The sequence below is a fragment of the Aquarana catesbeiana genome, linkage group LG12 (assembly GCF_042186555.1).
Source record: "Aquarana catesbeiana isolate 2022-GZ linkage group LG12, ASM4218655v1, whole genome shotgun sequence".
In the NCBI taxonomy this organism is placed as follows: domain Eukaryota; kingdom Metazoa; phylum Chordata; class Amphibia; order Anura; family Ranidae; genus Aquarana; species Aquarana catesbeiana.
In genome coordinates, this window is record NC_133335.1 from 199,766,880 (window position 1) to 199,781,089 (window position 14,210).

A 14,210-nucleotide genomic window follows, 5' to 3' on the forward strand; every position below is an offset into this window, starting at 1 on the left:
AGAAAACAGGTTTATGGAATGGGAAGTACACCGCCCCCTTCCATTCTGGTACTGTCTCAGGAGGACATTCCCAGAATTAAAGTTCTATATTTCAAATCGACCATCTGTCCAATATTAACTCTCCTGGGGTGGGAGCGGCCAACCAATTACCCCACACCTTCTTAAATTTGGAGGGACTGCCTCTATGCTGATAGATCAGCTTTTTAAACCGTAGCAAAGAAATGGTTTCTACTCCATAAACAATACTGGAATACTTATAATTTTCTCCTAAAGAAGAGCCACATTTTAAAATGGTTCTGAGCTTTCAGACCACTGTTTACCCTGAGTTAGGCAATGGTTTATAATAATAAAATACATCAATTATTTAATAATGAGCAGAAAATTAGTAGAAAATGAGCAAAACAGTGTGCGAAAACACAACCTGGATCTAAATTCTGATTATGCACCATCTTGTGGATACTTTATCCTAAAGCAGCCGTTTCTGCTGGAGACTGCACAATACAAACTCACTAGACTGCAAGAAGTAAGTATATACTCCACACCAGGCTACTTAAAGCTGAATTAACCAGGAGGTGGTAGAAGAGACTTGGAGTCTTTTCCCTCAAAAAACTTTCGTTATGCCGCGTACACACGATCGGAAATTCCATCAGAAAAAACTTGCATGGTTTTTCCGACGGAATTCCGCTCAAGCTTGTCTTGCATACACACGGTTACACAAAAGTTCTCTGAACTTTCGACCATCAAGAAAGCGGTGACGTACAACACTACGACGAGCTGAGAAAAATAAGTTCAATGCTTCCCAGAATGCCTCAAATTGTTTCCGAGCATGCGTGATTTTTTGCGCGTCCGAATTCGAACGCATTTTCCGATAGGAACTTTTCCCGAGCCGAAAAATAGAAAACATGCTCGCAATCTTTTGCTGGCTGGAATTCTGCCAGCAAAAGACCAATGGAGTATACACACGGTCACATTTTCCGTCAAAAAGCTCTCATCAGAGTTTTGCTGGCGGAATTTCTGATCGTGTGTACTCGGAATAAGGCTTGTCTAGGTTTTCTGTTCTCAGAGAAAAGAGCCGGGGCCAGAGAACATGTAACTCCTATTGGCATGGAGATATATCATCAGTGGCCACTCAAGGGCCAAAAAGGATTGCCATGGAACCCAGAAGAATTGGTGGCATGGATGGCCATGGCAGGAGACGGGAGGGAGTGGCAGGATCCTGGACTCGTCATTGCTGAAGGACACCACAGAACAAGGTAGGTGTGTGCCATTCTCTGCAAATAAGCTGTGCATACTTACAGATTAGGGCAAAAGCTCACCCATACCAACGAGTTAACTTCTGCTTTAACCAATTGCTGCCAAGCGACGTACCCAAACTTCACTAGACTTCAAGTGGTTTTACCTGGATGATGCCTGCAGCTGCAAGCATCATCCCAATACAGTTTTTTAGAGCCAACGGTCGGCTCTTTTGTAAAACCAAGCCTGGTGGCTAACTAGCCTCTGGATTGCTTTTACAAGCAGCAGGAGGGGTTGCGTTCCCCCCCCCCCCACCCATCCTGCCACCTTCACTGACTTTACCGGGATCTCCCATCCCACAGTGTAATCCAGTGGCACTTTGACCTTGTATTTCCAGGTAAACCAAACATTTTTCCCGGGTGGCATTAAGGATCCACTCACTCTGTGACACCTTAGTATGCAACAGGTTGCTGAACTTGGCTATAACAAAAACCGCAGAAATGTACATTTTCCCACAAATACATGTCAAAGCCATGTATGAGCCATCACTTCTTTAAAGCCAGGAAAAAAAAGCTTTAAGACATTTTGTATTGTCATTACCTTCTGCTGGTCCCACTGCATCAATAAAACATGCAGTACTACTGGTTATTACCACTATAGATTATATTTTTATATTAATTGTCAATGTTTATTGCTATTTGGGTATGCAATTACTCTAGGAAAACATGAACTTAAATTGCATCCAGAGAGTTACGCTAATAAATATGCTTACTTTTCTGAAATAAAACAGAAATTGGTTTTAAAATACCATCGAAGTATTTGTCTAGCTGAAGTTGATGAGGAATGGAGCAGAACTTTCATAATTAACTTTTCAGTACAGATGCAGAACATAAAGTTACATTAGCCATTTGTATCTCTAATTAAAAAGATGGAGGGAATGTATCTATAAAGCAATACTCTACCTTTCTCAGGCAGAATTTTGAGAGCACAATGCAATTTGTAAGTATAATGTTTTTTTTTTTTTTCTCTTAGGTTTGTATAAAGGGCAATGGCAGGTCTCCTTTGCAAGGTCATTTGACCGGAGGGTGTTTTGTGGAAGCATTTCTTTAGCTTTAAACTCTATACTGGTCCAAGAATGGTGAAGATGGTTCTTGGGGTTAGAGTTGTGGGTGGATGCAATAGGAGTGAGTTCATGGACATTAGACAAGGTGGTGTACTGTGTTGGGCATGTTGACTTTTCGGGGAACGGCATTAGCAGCTGAAGAGTACTGCAAAGAGCATATCTCAATGTTCACTCTCCTGCTCTGTGCGGGAAGTCCCAACATGTTATCAGACTCTTATCTTGACATGTTAGTAAATGTGGATAATGCACACCTCGCTGCCCTCCAAAGACTGGGGAAGTCCAAATGAGCTGAAAGCATAGAAGAACACAGAAGAAGGCGAGTAGGCCTAGCGCATTATCCTCAACACATGTTTTTACTGAATAAAATTAGAGGTGAATATACTCACAAACCAGTACTTGTGCCATAGCATTATCATAAACTCATCCGTTTATGTCCATATGTGAAAATTCACAACACTTGTAGTCACATCGCTAACGCGTTTCAAGGTTTACCTCTTCTTCAGAGCCTACAGAACATATCCATTTCACATACTTATATATGGTGTACTGACTCAAATGGTAGTAACCCCTTATGGGTCAATCTCATCATTTCATAGTGCCCAATTCGATTTGAAAACTATTCAAATTTGATTCGAAGACTATTTAAATTTGATTGGTAAACTTTTTGAATTTGATTAGAAAACTGTTCAATTTTGATTTGTTATTTGGGATTCGTTTAACCCCTTCCCGACCAGCCGCTGCAGTTATACTGCGGCAGGTTGGCTCCCCTGGGCGAACTGACGTAGCTGTACGTTGGTTCGCCTTTTGACCACTAGGGGGCGCGTCCGCGACGCCGGAGCCCATACTCGGCAGTCGCGATGACCGCCGGGCTCCCGCGATCACTCCAGACAGAGACAGAACAGAGTTCTGTCAATACAAACAGACAGATCTCCGTGCTGCCAGGGGTGAGGACAGCAATCTGTTGTCCATACTAAGTGTGAAAATCGATCGCTCTCCTCACCCAGTCAGTACCATCCTCCCACAGTTATAGGGCGTACACACGGTCGGACTTTGTTCGGACATTCTGACAACAAAATCCTAGGATTTTTTCCGACAGATGTTGGCTCAAACTTGTCTTGCATACACACGGTCACACAAAGTTGTCGGAAAATCCGATCGTTCTAAAAGCGGTGACGTAAAACACGTACGTCGGGACTATAAACGGGGCAGTGGCCAATAGCTTTCATCTCTTTATTTATTCTGAGCATGCGTGGCACTTTGTCCGTCGGATTTGTGTACACACGATCGGAATTTCTGACAACGGATTTTGTTGTCGGAAAATTTTATCTCCTGCTCTCCAACTTTGTGTGTCGGAAAATCCGATGGAAAATTTCCGATGGAGCCCACACACGGTCGGAATTTCTGACAACACTTTCCGATCGGACATTTTCCATCGGAAAATCCGACCGTGCGTACGGGCCATTAGAATCACTCCCTAGATAACACAATTAATCCCTTGATCGCCCCCTAGTGTTAACCCCTTTCCTGCCAGTGACATTTGCACAGTAATCAGTGCATATTTATAGCACTGATCACTGTATAAATGCCAATGGTCCCAAGAATGTGTCAAAAGTGTCAAATCTGTCCGCCATAATGTTGCAGTCCCGATAAAAATCGCTGATCACTACCATGACTAGTAAAAAAATAATAATAATAAATATACCATAAATCTTTCCCCTATTTTGTAGACGCTATAACTTTTGCGCAAACCAATCAATATATGCTTATTGCGATTTTTATTACCAAAAAAATGTAGAAGAATACATATCGGCCTAAACTTTTTTAAAAATAAAAATTGGGGATATTTATTATAGCAAAAAGTACAAAATTATGTTTTTTTTTTCAAAATTGTCGCTATTTTTTCGTTTATAGCGCAAGAAATAAAAACCGTAGAGATGATCAAATACCACCAAAAGAAAGCTCTATTTATGGGAGAAAAAGGATGTCAATTTTGCTTGGGTACAACGGCGCACAACCACGCAATTGTCAGTTAAAGCGACGCTGTGCCGTATCTCAAAAAATGGCCTGGTCATTGAGCAGCCAAATCTTCCGGGGCTGAAGTGGTTAAATGTGTTATTATATAATTTGGAAATTCAGTTTCATCCGAATTTCCAAATAACGAAAAATTTGTCCGAATTTCAATTCGGAACGAAACAAACCATACATATCTAGTCTTCTGAAAATGCTAGTTGCCAGGCTATTATACTGCTCCAGCGGCTTTATAGCTTTGAAAGGGGATAACCCAAAACAAGTGCAGCCCTGTACGTTTTCCATGACAGGGTCAGCCAGGAAAAAAGCATTTTTCAATAAAGACCTCAGCGAGTGCTCTCCATGTTTCCTATGTAAAAGGTTTACTCTAACACACTTGGCTGCCACACCGAGAAGCTGCCGGTGTCCTTAGAGCCATAAATCTAAGCTTGATTAAAGTAAAACTCAATTAAGTTAAAAAAAGAACAATCCTCTGTGGGTCAATTATATTAATTTTCATGATTTTAGCAAACTTTATTGCTAATTTTTACCAGCCTGCAATACATAGATGCTGATTCAGGCTTTTCTAATAACTTCTACAAACTTTGAACAATCTAACTGCTGTGAATTTCTTGCTTGCCTTAAAGTTTACCTATACAGTACTTTAATATGTAATATATTGCAGCTTGTCAATCCTTGGAAGTGGTGGCTGCATAGGTTTTCTTTTTTTCAGGCTAAAACATTTTCAGAAAGTACAGAAAAACATGTTAATCTTGCAAGAAATACAGGGTCCTTGTCACTTATCTTTTCACATCAGCCACTAGATTGTAGACAGGTGCGGTCTGTATTCACCACTGTAGGTGGCGCTTGACCAAAACAGCAATGCAGAAAGAGAAGGAAGTTGTAAGGAACTCGGTTCCTTTATGATTTCCTGCAGTCACGGGGAGATAGATGTCCAATTTGACGTTGGCACCCTACGTTACCTCGGTGGCCATCTTGGGTCAGGCAGAGTCTATTTTCAGTGGTTGTAAAGTCAGAAGGTTTTTTATTTTAATGCATTCTATGCATTAAGATAAAAAGCCGTCTGTGTGTCAGCCCACCTAATACTTACCTGAGCCCCATCTCTATCCAGCAATGTCCATGAGTGCCTCAGCCACTCGGGACTCTCCTACTGATTGGCTGAGACACAGCAGCCATTGGCTCCTGCTGCTTTCAATTAAAGTCAGTTAGCCAATCAGGAGAGAGAGGGGGTGGAGCCCAACCAGGGCTCCATGTCTGAATGGACACAAGGAGCTGTGACTTGGCACCAGCCATCTCCTCATAGAAAACCTTCTGTTTGGGTGTGGACTGGCCAGGCCGCATTCCTGTTCTTTGCTGCAGAAGTTGTCACCATTATTCCAGGATCTCAATCCTCTGCTACTATTTGTAAGTAGCTCTGGTCAGCTGTGCCTTCCTGCCAGGCCTGTTTGTACGTTGTTGGAACTCTCACAACACACTGTCTTCATCCTCCTCGTCCTCTGAGCGTATTCCTTGTTTCCGGCACATCACCTTGCACCCTACCTGCAAGTTAATAGAGATGAACAATGGCAGATATGTTTGAAGTCCAGCTTGTGTGACAACCATGGCTCCCTCCTTAGATATAGTGAAGGAGTGAGTGTAGCCACCGTAGGACAGTAAATGTGTTATTTGTTGGATTGCCATAGAGTAAAAAAAAGTGAATAATAAAGGGAAAACAACAGAAAAAAAAACACGAATGTAGCTACCACATCAAAGGACTGTGCAATATATATATATATATATATATATATATATATATATATATATATATATATATATACTGTAGATATACTGTATATATATATATATATATATATATATATATATATATATATATATATATATATATATAATTTAGTTCACTTTAGTACAGACCTCCATGGATTAGAGTGACCACATTTCCAAACTGCCATTCAGGGACAATTTTGCCAAGGACCGGGGGGGGGGGGTTGAATGTAGTTTCGGGGTTGGCGGGATTTCGGCGGCGAGTGATTTGTCGGGTGAATGGCTGGTTTTAGCACTTATATCATCCTAATACCCTGCTTGAAATGTATTTCTATTATTACATTGTAATAATACACTCCCCTCCCTTAGTACAGACCCCCTTCCCTCAGTATAGACCCCTTCCCTCAGTACGGACCCCCCTCTACTAACTGTAGACCCCCTCCCTCAGTACGGACCCCCCTCTCCACTAAGTATAGGCCCCCTCCCTCAGTACAGACCCCTCCACTAATTATAGACCCCCCTCCCTCAGTACAAACCCCCCTCTACTAACTGTAGACCCCCTCCCTCAGTCTGGCCCCCTCTCCACTAAGTATAAGCCCCCTCCCTCAGTATGGAGCCCCCAACTAACTATAGGCCCCCTCCCTCAGTACGGACCCCCTCCCTCAGTACGGACCCCCCTCTCCACTAAGTATAGGCCCCCTCCCTCTGTACGGACCCCCCACTAACTATAGACCCCCTCCCTCAGTACGGACCCCACTCTCCACTAAGTATAGGCCCCCTCCCTCAGTACAGACCCCCCCACTAACTATAGACCCTATCCCTCAGTACGGACCCCCCTCCACTAACTATAGACCCCCTCCCTCAGTACGGACCCCCTCCACTAATTATAGGCCCCCTCCCTTAGTACGGACCCCCCTCTCCACTAAGTATAGGCCCCCTCCCTCAGTACGGACCCCCCTCCACTAACTATAGACCCCCTCCCTCAGTAAAGACCCCCCTCCATCAAGTATAGATTCCCCACCTCAGTACAGACTTCCCCTCCTCAGTATAGACCCCCCACTAAATACAGACCCCTTCTCCATCAGTATAGACCTCCCTAAGTACAGAACCCCCCACTAAGTACAGACCCCCCCCACAGTAGTACAGTACAGACCCCCCACTAAGTAGAGAACCCCCCACAGTACAGACCCCCTCTTACACTTGTGCTAGTGGAAAGGTGGGTGTCAGAAACATGCTGGGCACTTTTTACCCTATTCCTGATCACTGTCCCTGTCCCTCTTCTGTCTATTTACATACACACATAATATAACCTTAGAACAGACCTCAGATCAGCGCCAGGAATGTATAGCGGTGTCCCTCTTCCCTCTCCGTGTACTTGTAGCCGAGGAGGGGGAGGCGGCTTCGGTCTGCTCTGCGGTACAGGGCAGGGAGACATCCAGCAGAGCTGCCGAGGTGGTAACAGCTGATTCGTGTCTTTGGGGCTGCCGCTGCCCCCGCTGACAGCCTCGACGGGCATTGTGGAGAGCGTTCGGCGCAGAGGAGGAGAAAGTTAACTTCTCCTCCGCTTTGCATGCTGGGCAGGGTCGCGCTGTGAGGTCACTGGTTGCTAGCCGCCAGGCGGCTATAGCAACCAGTGAGCAGAGTATCAGGTGGAGCTGGAGGCAGAGCGAGCACCAGCGCTATAGCGGGGTTTTCTCGCTCTGTCAATTCCATTCCGGGACACTGTATTGTCCCGGAATGAAGGTGCCCGGGACCCGGGACAGACCTGCCAATTGCGGGAATGTCCCGGGCAATCCGGGACACGTGGGCACCCTACCATGGATGCATACATAGGTGTGCGCAGCCTATTGCATTAGAGTGTGCACTAGGGATGGGCGAACGGCAAGCATGAGTTCAGGCCGAACATTGGCTGTTCGCACGTTTGCCGAACAACTGAATTATCAGGCCTTTGGACCGTTTGTTTGGCCTGCCGAATGACCACAATGCACTGCGCCACTGCACAGTGCATTGAAAGCCCTGATTGGCTGAAGCAATAAAAGCTTTGCCCAAACAGGGCACAGAGCACTGTCAGGGCCATGATTGGACGCTGTCATGATGACTCTATCCAATCATGGCTCATTGCTGTTAGTCCCGCCCCACACTATAAAAAGTATTCTTTTAATAGCGGCCATTTTCGGTGTGATATTCGCGCGAAGAGAGATAGAACAGGGCTCCGTTCAGTGCTATTAGACAGTTAGTGTGCTATAGTGTGCTATTCTGATTCTATTGTCAGTAGAATATCAGTTTAGTGTGAATCTAGTGATAGTTCAGTGTGAGTGTGGTGCAACCATTCATCTTCACAATTGAGTGTAGTGACTGTTTAACACAGTATATTTCATTGTGTTACTGCAAGTTTAACGGCGTATATTTCAGTGCGTTACCTTCCGTTTAATGCAGTACAGTTCAGTGCGTTGGTGCAAGTTTAACACTATATATTGCAGTGCGTTACCTTCCGTTTAACGCAGTACAGTTCAGTGCTTTACTGCAAGTTTAACGCTGTATATTTTAGAGCACCTGAAAGCCACACAAAAGGGGCACACATCTGTTCCTCCTCCTTACTCACCTCAGTCTGCCCCGCTATACCTCATGACCTCTCAGCATCCTCCACTCCACAGGGATGATGGTATAGCGCAGGGTGTCCCAGGTTCTTGCAGCACATCTGCCAGCAGCACACCACCAGCTGTAGACTATAGCCAGCAAATTTCTCTGCCCCATCTGCTGCAGCCGAAAAAAAATACAGTCACTGCCACCCACATGCCCAGCATCTAAATGCAAGCTTGTCAAAGCTGCTGGCTCTATGACTTCTGCCTTTCCACCTGGTGGATTCTGCCCCCTTCCGTGAATTTGCAGAATGTGTGTACCACAATGGCAGGTTCCCAGTCGCTATTTCTTTTCATGTAAGGCCATTCCAGCTCTGTACCATCACGTAGAAGGCAAGGTTGTGGCATCGTTTGGCAAGGCAGTCAGCTGAAAAGTCCATGTTACTGCTGACACGTGGTCCAAGGTTGGAAGAATGCAGGACAGGGCTCAGTGCTGCAGCTTGTTGTGCTCCCACGTCTCCATACAGCTAGTGGTGATGATGCGAGATTTGTCAGCTCTGCCCCCTCCTTCTCTTCCTCCTTCATGCCCTCCTCTGCTGAATTGTCCTATGAACCAAAAGTACACCCTAAGCGTTCAAGGGGCTATTTAATGAGTCAGGCTAAAAGGTGCCATGCAGTGCTTCAGCTGATGGCACAAACCTCCTGTGCACCCTTAGACAGGGAAAGTTGACACATGTGCCATGCCTGGCACATATCCTCAATTTGGTGGTGCGGCATTTCCTAAATAGGTACCCAGGGTTGGAAGATCTGCTAAAGCAGGCCAGAAGAGTCTGTAGCCATTTCAGGCGGTCATACAAAGCCAGTGCTTGATTGGCTGAAATTCAGCGGGAATTCCACCTGCCGATAAACTGCCTGATTTGTGACATGCCCACCAGGTGGGCCGTCAACGAGTACCTGTGTGAGTATGGCACAATGACAGGCTCAGGCTGGCTTGGCATTTTTTCCACCCAATGGCTGCTCATAAAGAATGCATGCACTGTACTGTCACCATTTGAGGGGGCCACAAGGATGGCGAGCTGTGACAATGCCTGCATCAGTGACACAATCCCTGTTGTGTTCCTGCTGGAGCAGACTCTGCATGGCATTATGGACAGGGCACTTAAGGAAGAGCAGCGGGAGGAAGAGGAGGACTTCCTTTCCTCTCAAGGCCCACTTTATGCAAAGACCATTGTTCCTATGCCACAGAACACACAAGAAGAGAGGGAGGAGGAGGAGGAGGATTCTTTTAGTTTTGGAGGCATTGAAGCAGAGGAAGACATGCGTCAAACAGTAAGAGATGGTTTTCTATCCCCGGAACCCTTGGGAGTAGTACATGGCTGGGAGGAGGCAGTTCCAGATACTATAATCCTCAGTGACCTCGAGGAGTCTGCTTCTCATGCTTCTCTGCTTCTTATTGCAAAATCGCAATAAGCGTTTATTGATTGGTTTGCGCAAAAGTTATCGCGTCTACAAAATAGGGGATAGTTTTATGGCATTTTTATTAATTTTTTTTTTTTTTTTACTAGTAATGGCGGCAATCAGCGATTTTTATCGTGACTGCAACATTATGGCGGACAGATCAGACACTTTTGGCGCTATTTTGGGACCATTCACATTTATACAGCGATCAGTGCGATTAAAAATGCATTGATTACTGTGTAAATATGACTGGTAGTGAAGAGGTTAACCACTAGAGGGCAGTGAAGAGGTTAAGTGTGTCCTAGAAAGTGATTCTAACTGTGGGGGGGCTGGGCTATGTGTGACACGATCAGTGATCAGTGTGCGTCATTAGGCAGAATGGGGAAATGCTTGTTTGCATCAGCATTTCCCCATTCTTCCTCTCCGTGAGATGATCACGGATAACCCCGCGGACATCGAGTCCTCACACTCACGGAGCTTGTGGCAGGGCGCGCAAACCACTTCTTAAAGGGCAACATACAGGTACATTAATATGCCTGTACGTGCCCTTCTGCCGACGTAAATCGGCGTGAGCCGATCAGCAAGCGGTTAAAGGACTATGAAAAAGTGAGTACCTCAGAGATGGGATTTTTAAGGCAATTTGATAATAGAAAGAATATATACCGTATTTATCGGCGTATAACACGCACTTTTTCCCCTTAAAATCAGGGGGAAATCGTGGGTGCGTGTGCTCGGCTCACAGTCACGCCCAGTCCTGCCCCATAAGCGGAGCCGAGCCGAGTACACTCGGCTACTCTCAGCTCCGTTCGGGACTGCAAGAGGACCCGAGAGCCGCCGAGAGGACCCGAGTGCCGCCGAGAGGACTCGGCGCCATTTTTAAACTGGAAGACTGCACTGAAAAGGCTGCACTGACAAGGCTACACTGCAAGGCTGCATTGACAAGGCTACACTGACAAGGCTGCAAATGACACTGACAAGGCTGCAGATGGACACTGATAAGGCTGCATTGATGGGCATTTAAATGTAATGCCGCGTACACACGGTCGGACTTTCCGGCATACTTGGTCCGGCGGACCAGAGTGTGCCGGACAATCCGCCCGTGTGTGGGCGGCGGCGGACTTTTCCGGCGGACTTCTTCCCAAAAGCCCGCCGGACCTAGATTTGAAGAAAGTTTCAAATCTTTCCGTCGGACTCAGTTTTGGGCGGAAAGTCCGCTCGTGTGTGTGCTGGTCCGACGGAAAGCCCGCTCGTGTGTAGGCTGGTCCGACAGACCAAATACGACACGAGGGGATGGTATTGCATCTCGCGCTCGCTGCAATAGGAAAAACAAATCTTCCTATTGCGGCGAGCGCGGGGCATACCAGGCCCTTAGGTCTGGTATGGATTATAAAGGGGAACCCCGCTACGCCGAAAAAACGGCGTGGGGTCCCCCTAAAATCCATACCAGACCCCGATCCGAGCACGCAGCCTGGCCGGTCAGGAAAGGGGGTGGGGACGAGCGAGCGCCCCCCTCCTCCTGAACCGTACCAGGCCGCATGCCCTCAACATGGGGGTGGGTGCTTTGGGGGAGGGGGGCGCCCTGCGCCCCCCCCCCCAAAGCACCTTGTCCCCATGTTGATGAGGACAAGGGCCTCTTCCCGACAACCCTGGCCGTTGGTTGTCGGGGTCTGCGGGCGGGGGCTTATCGGAATCTGGGAGCCCCCTTTAATAAGGGGGCCCCCAGATCCCGGCCCCCCACCCTATGTAAATGAGTATGGGGTACATGGTACCCCTACCCATTTACCTAGGAAAAAAGTGTAAGTAATAAAACACACTACACAGGTTTTTTAAAATATTTTATTAAACAGCTCCGGGGGGGGGGATCTTCCTCCGGCTTCGGGGGTCTTCTTCCGGCTTCGGGGGTCCCTCCGCTTCATCTTCTCCCGGCGTCCGGTTGGTTCTTCTCCGCTCTCCGGCCTCTTCTCCCGGTGTCGCAGGTCTTCGGCTGGCCCCTCCGCTGTCTTCATGTAGCTCTATTGCGAGCGGAGGTCCGGACTTCTGGGCTTCTTGGCTTCTTGGCTTCTCTTGGCTTCTCTTCTCTTCTCTTCTCCCAGATGTTGACACGATGCTCTCTCCGGCTGGACTGGTCTCTGAGGGCTGCGTTGTGACTTATATAGGCGGAGACCCCGCCCCCATATGATGTCACAGTCCCTGGGCATGCTGGGACTGTGACATTTTAGGGGGCGTGGTCGACCACGCCCCCTAAAACGTCACAGTCCCAGCATGCCCAGGGACTGTGACATCATATGGGGGCGGGGTCTCCGCCTATATAAGTCACAACGCAGCCCTCAGAGACCAGTCCAGCCGGAGAGAGCGTCGTGTCAACATCTGGGAGAAGAGAAGAGAAGAGAAGCCAAGAAGCCAAGAAGCCCAGAAGTCCGGACCTCCGCTCGCAATAGAGCTACATGAAGACAGCGGAGGGGCCGGCCGAAGACCTGCGACACCGGGAGAAGAGGCCGGAGAGCGGAGAAGAACCAACCGGACGCCGGGAGAAGATGAAGCGGAGGGACCCCCGAAGCCGGAAGAAGACCCCCGAAGCCGGAGGAAGATCCCCCCCCCCGGAGCTGTTTAATAAAATATTTTAAAAACCTGTGTAGTGTGTTTTATTACTTACACTTTTTTCCTAGGTAAATGGGTAGGGGTACCATGTACCCCATACTCATTTACATAGGGTGGGGGGTCGGGATCTGGGGGCCCCCTTATTAAAGGGGGCTCCCAGATTCCGATAAGCCCCCGCCCGCAGACCCCGACAACCAACGGCCAGGGTTGTCGGGAAGAGGCCCTTGTCCTCATCAACATGGGGACAAGGTGCTTTGGGGGGGGGGGCACAGGGCGCCCCCCTCCCCCAAAGCACCCACCCCCCATGTTGAGGGCATGCGGCCTGGTACGGCTCAGGAGGGGGGGGGGGCGCTCGCTCGTCCCCACCCCCTTTCCTGACCGGCCAGGCTGCGTGCTCGGATCGGGGTCTGGTATGGATTTTAGGGGGACCCCACGCCGTTTTTTCGGCGTAGCGGGGTTCCCCTTTATAATCCATACCAGACCTAAGGGCCTGGTATGCCCCGCGACGGGGCTAGTAAGGTGTCAATCTCGCCGATAAAAGCGGCAAGATTGACATCCTTTTCTAGTCCCGTCGCACCTGAGTCACGTTCAAAATGAACGGACTTGTCCGTGTGTGGGCAAGTCCGTTCATTCTGAAAGTCCGCCGGAACTCCGGCGAAAGTCCGTCGGAAAGACGGGCGGACTTAGCCCGCCGGAAAGTCCCGGCGTGTGTGGGCAAGTCCGTCCGTTTTAAAGTCCGGCGCACCTGGCGGACAAAGTCCGTCGGAAAGTGTGCCGGACCAAGTAGGATAGAAAGTCCGCTCGTGTGTACGCGGCATAAGTTTTTTTCCTTAAACTTCCCTCCTAAAAGTTTTTTTCCCTAAAATACCCTCCTAAACTTGGGGTGCGTGTTATACGCCAATAAATACGGTAAATTCAAAAAAGCTTTTTTATTACAAAAGTCATCAACATGATAAAAGGTTCCCAATTAGGGCAACATAGCAGAAAAAACACATGTAAAAATACATAGGTAGTGGGGTGATACCACTTTTAGATGCTCACTATGCAATATTATATTATGATATATGTACATGTGTTTTTTCTACTGTGTTGCCCTAATTAAGAACCTTTTATCATGTTGATGACTTTTGTAATAAAACAACTTTTTTGAATTTATATATTCTTTGTATTTTCAAATTGCCTTAAAAATCCCATCTCTGAGGTACTCACTTTTTCAATTTTTGACAGCAAGGCCAATTCTTGCTTTAATCAAGAGTACCTCTATAAGGTTACGGTATGAAGGCACCACCGACACCCAAAGACCAATTTTTCCGCACCTGTTACTTCTATCCAAAGTCTGTGGAAGAGACAGAGACACCAGAATTTATCCAAAAAACCTCTAATCTTGTTCCCATTGCACTACATTGTAGCCTCATCATATAGACTGGCTC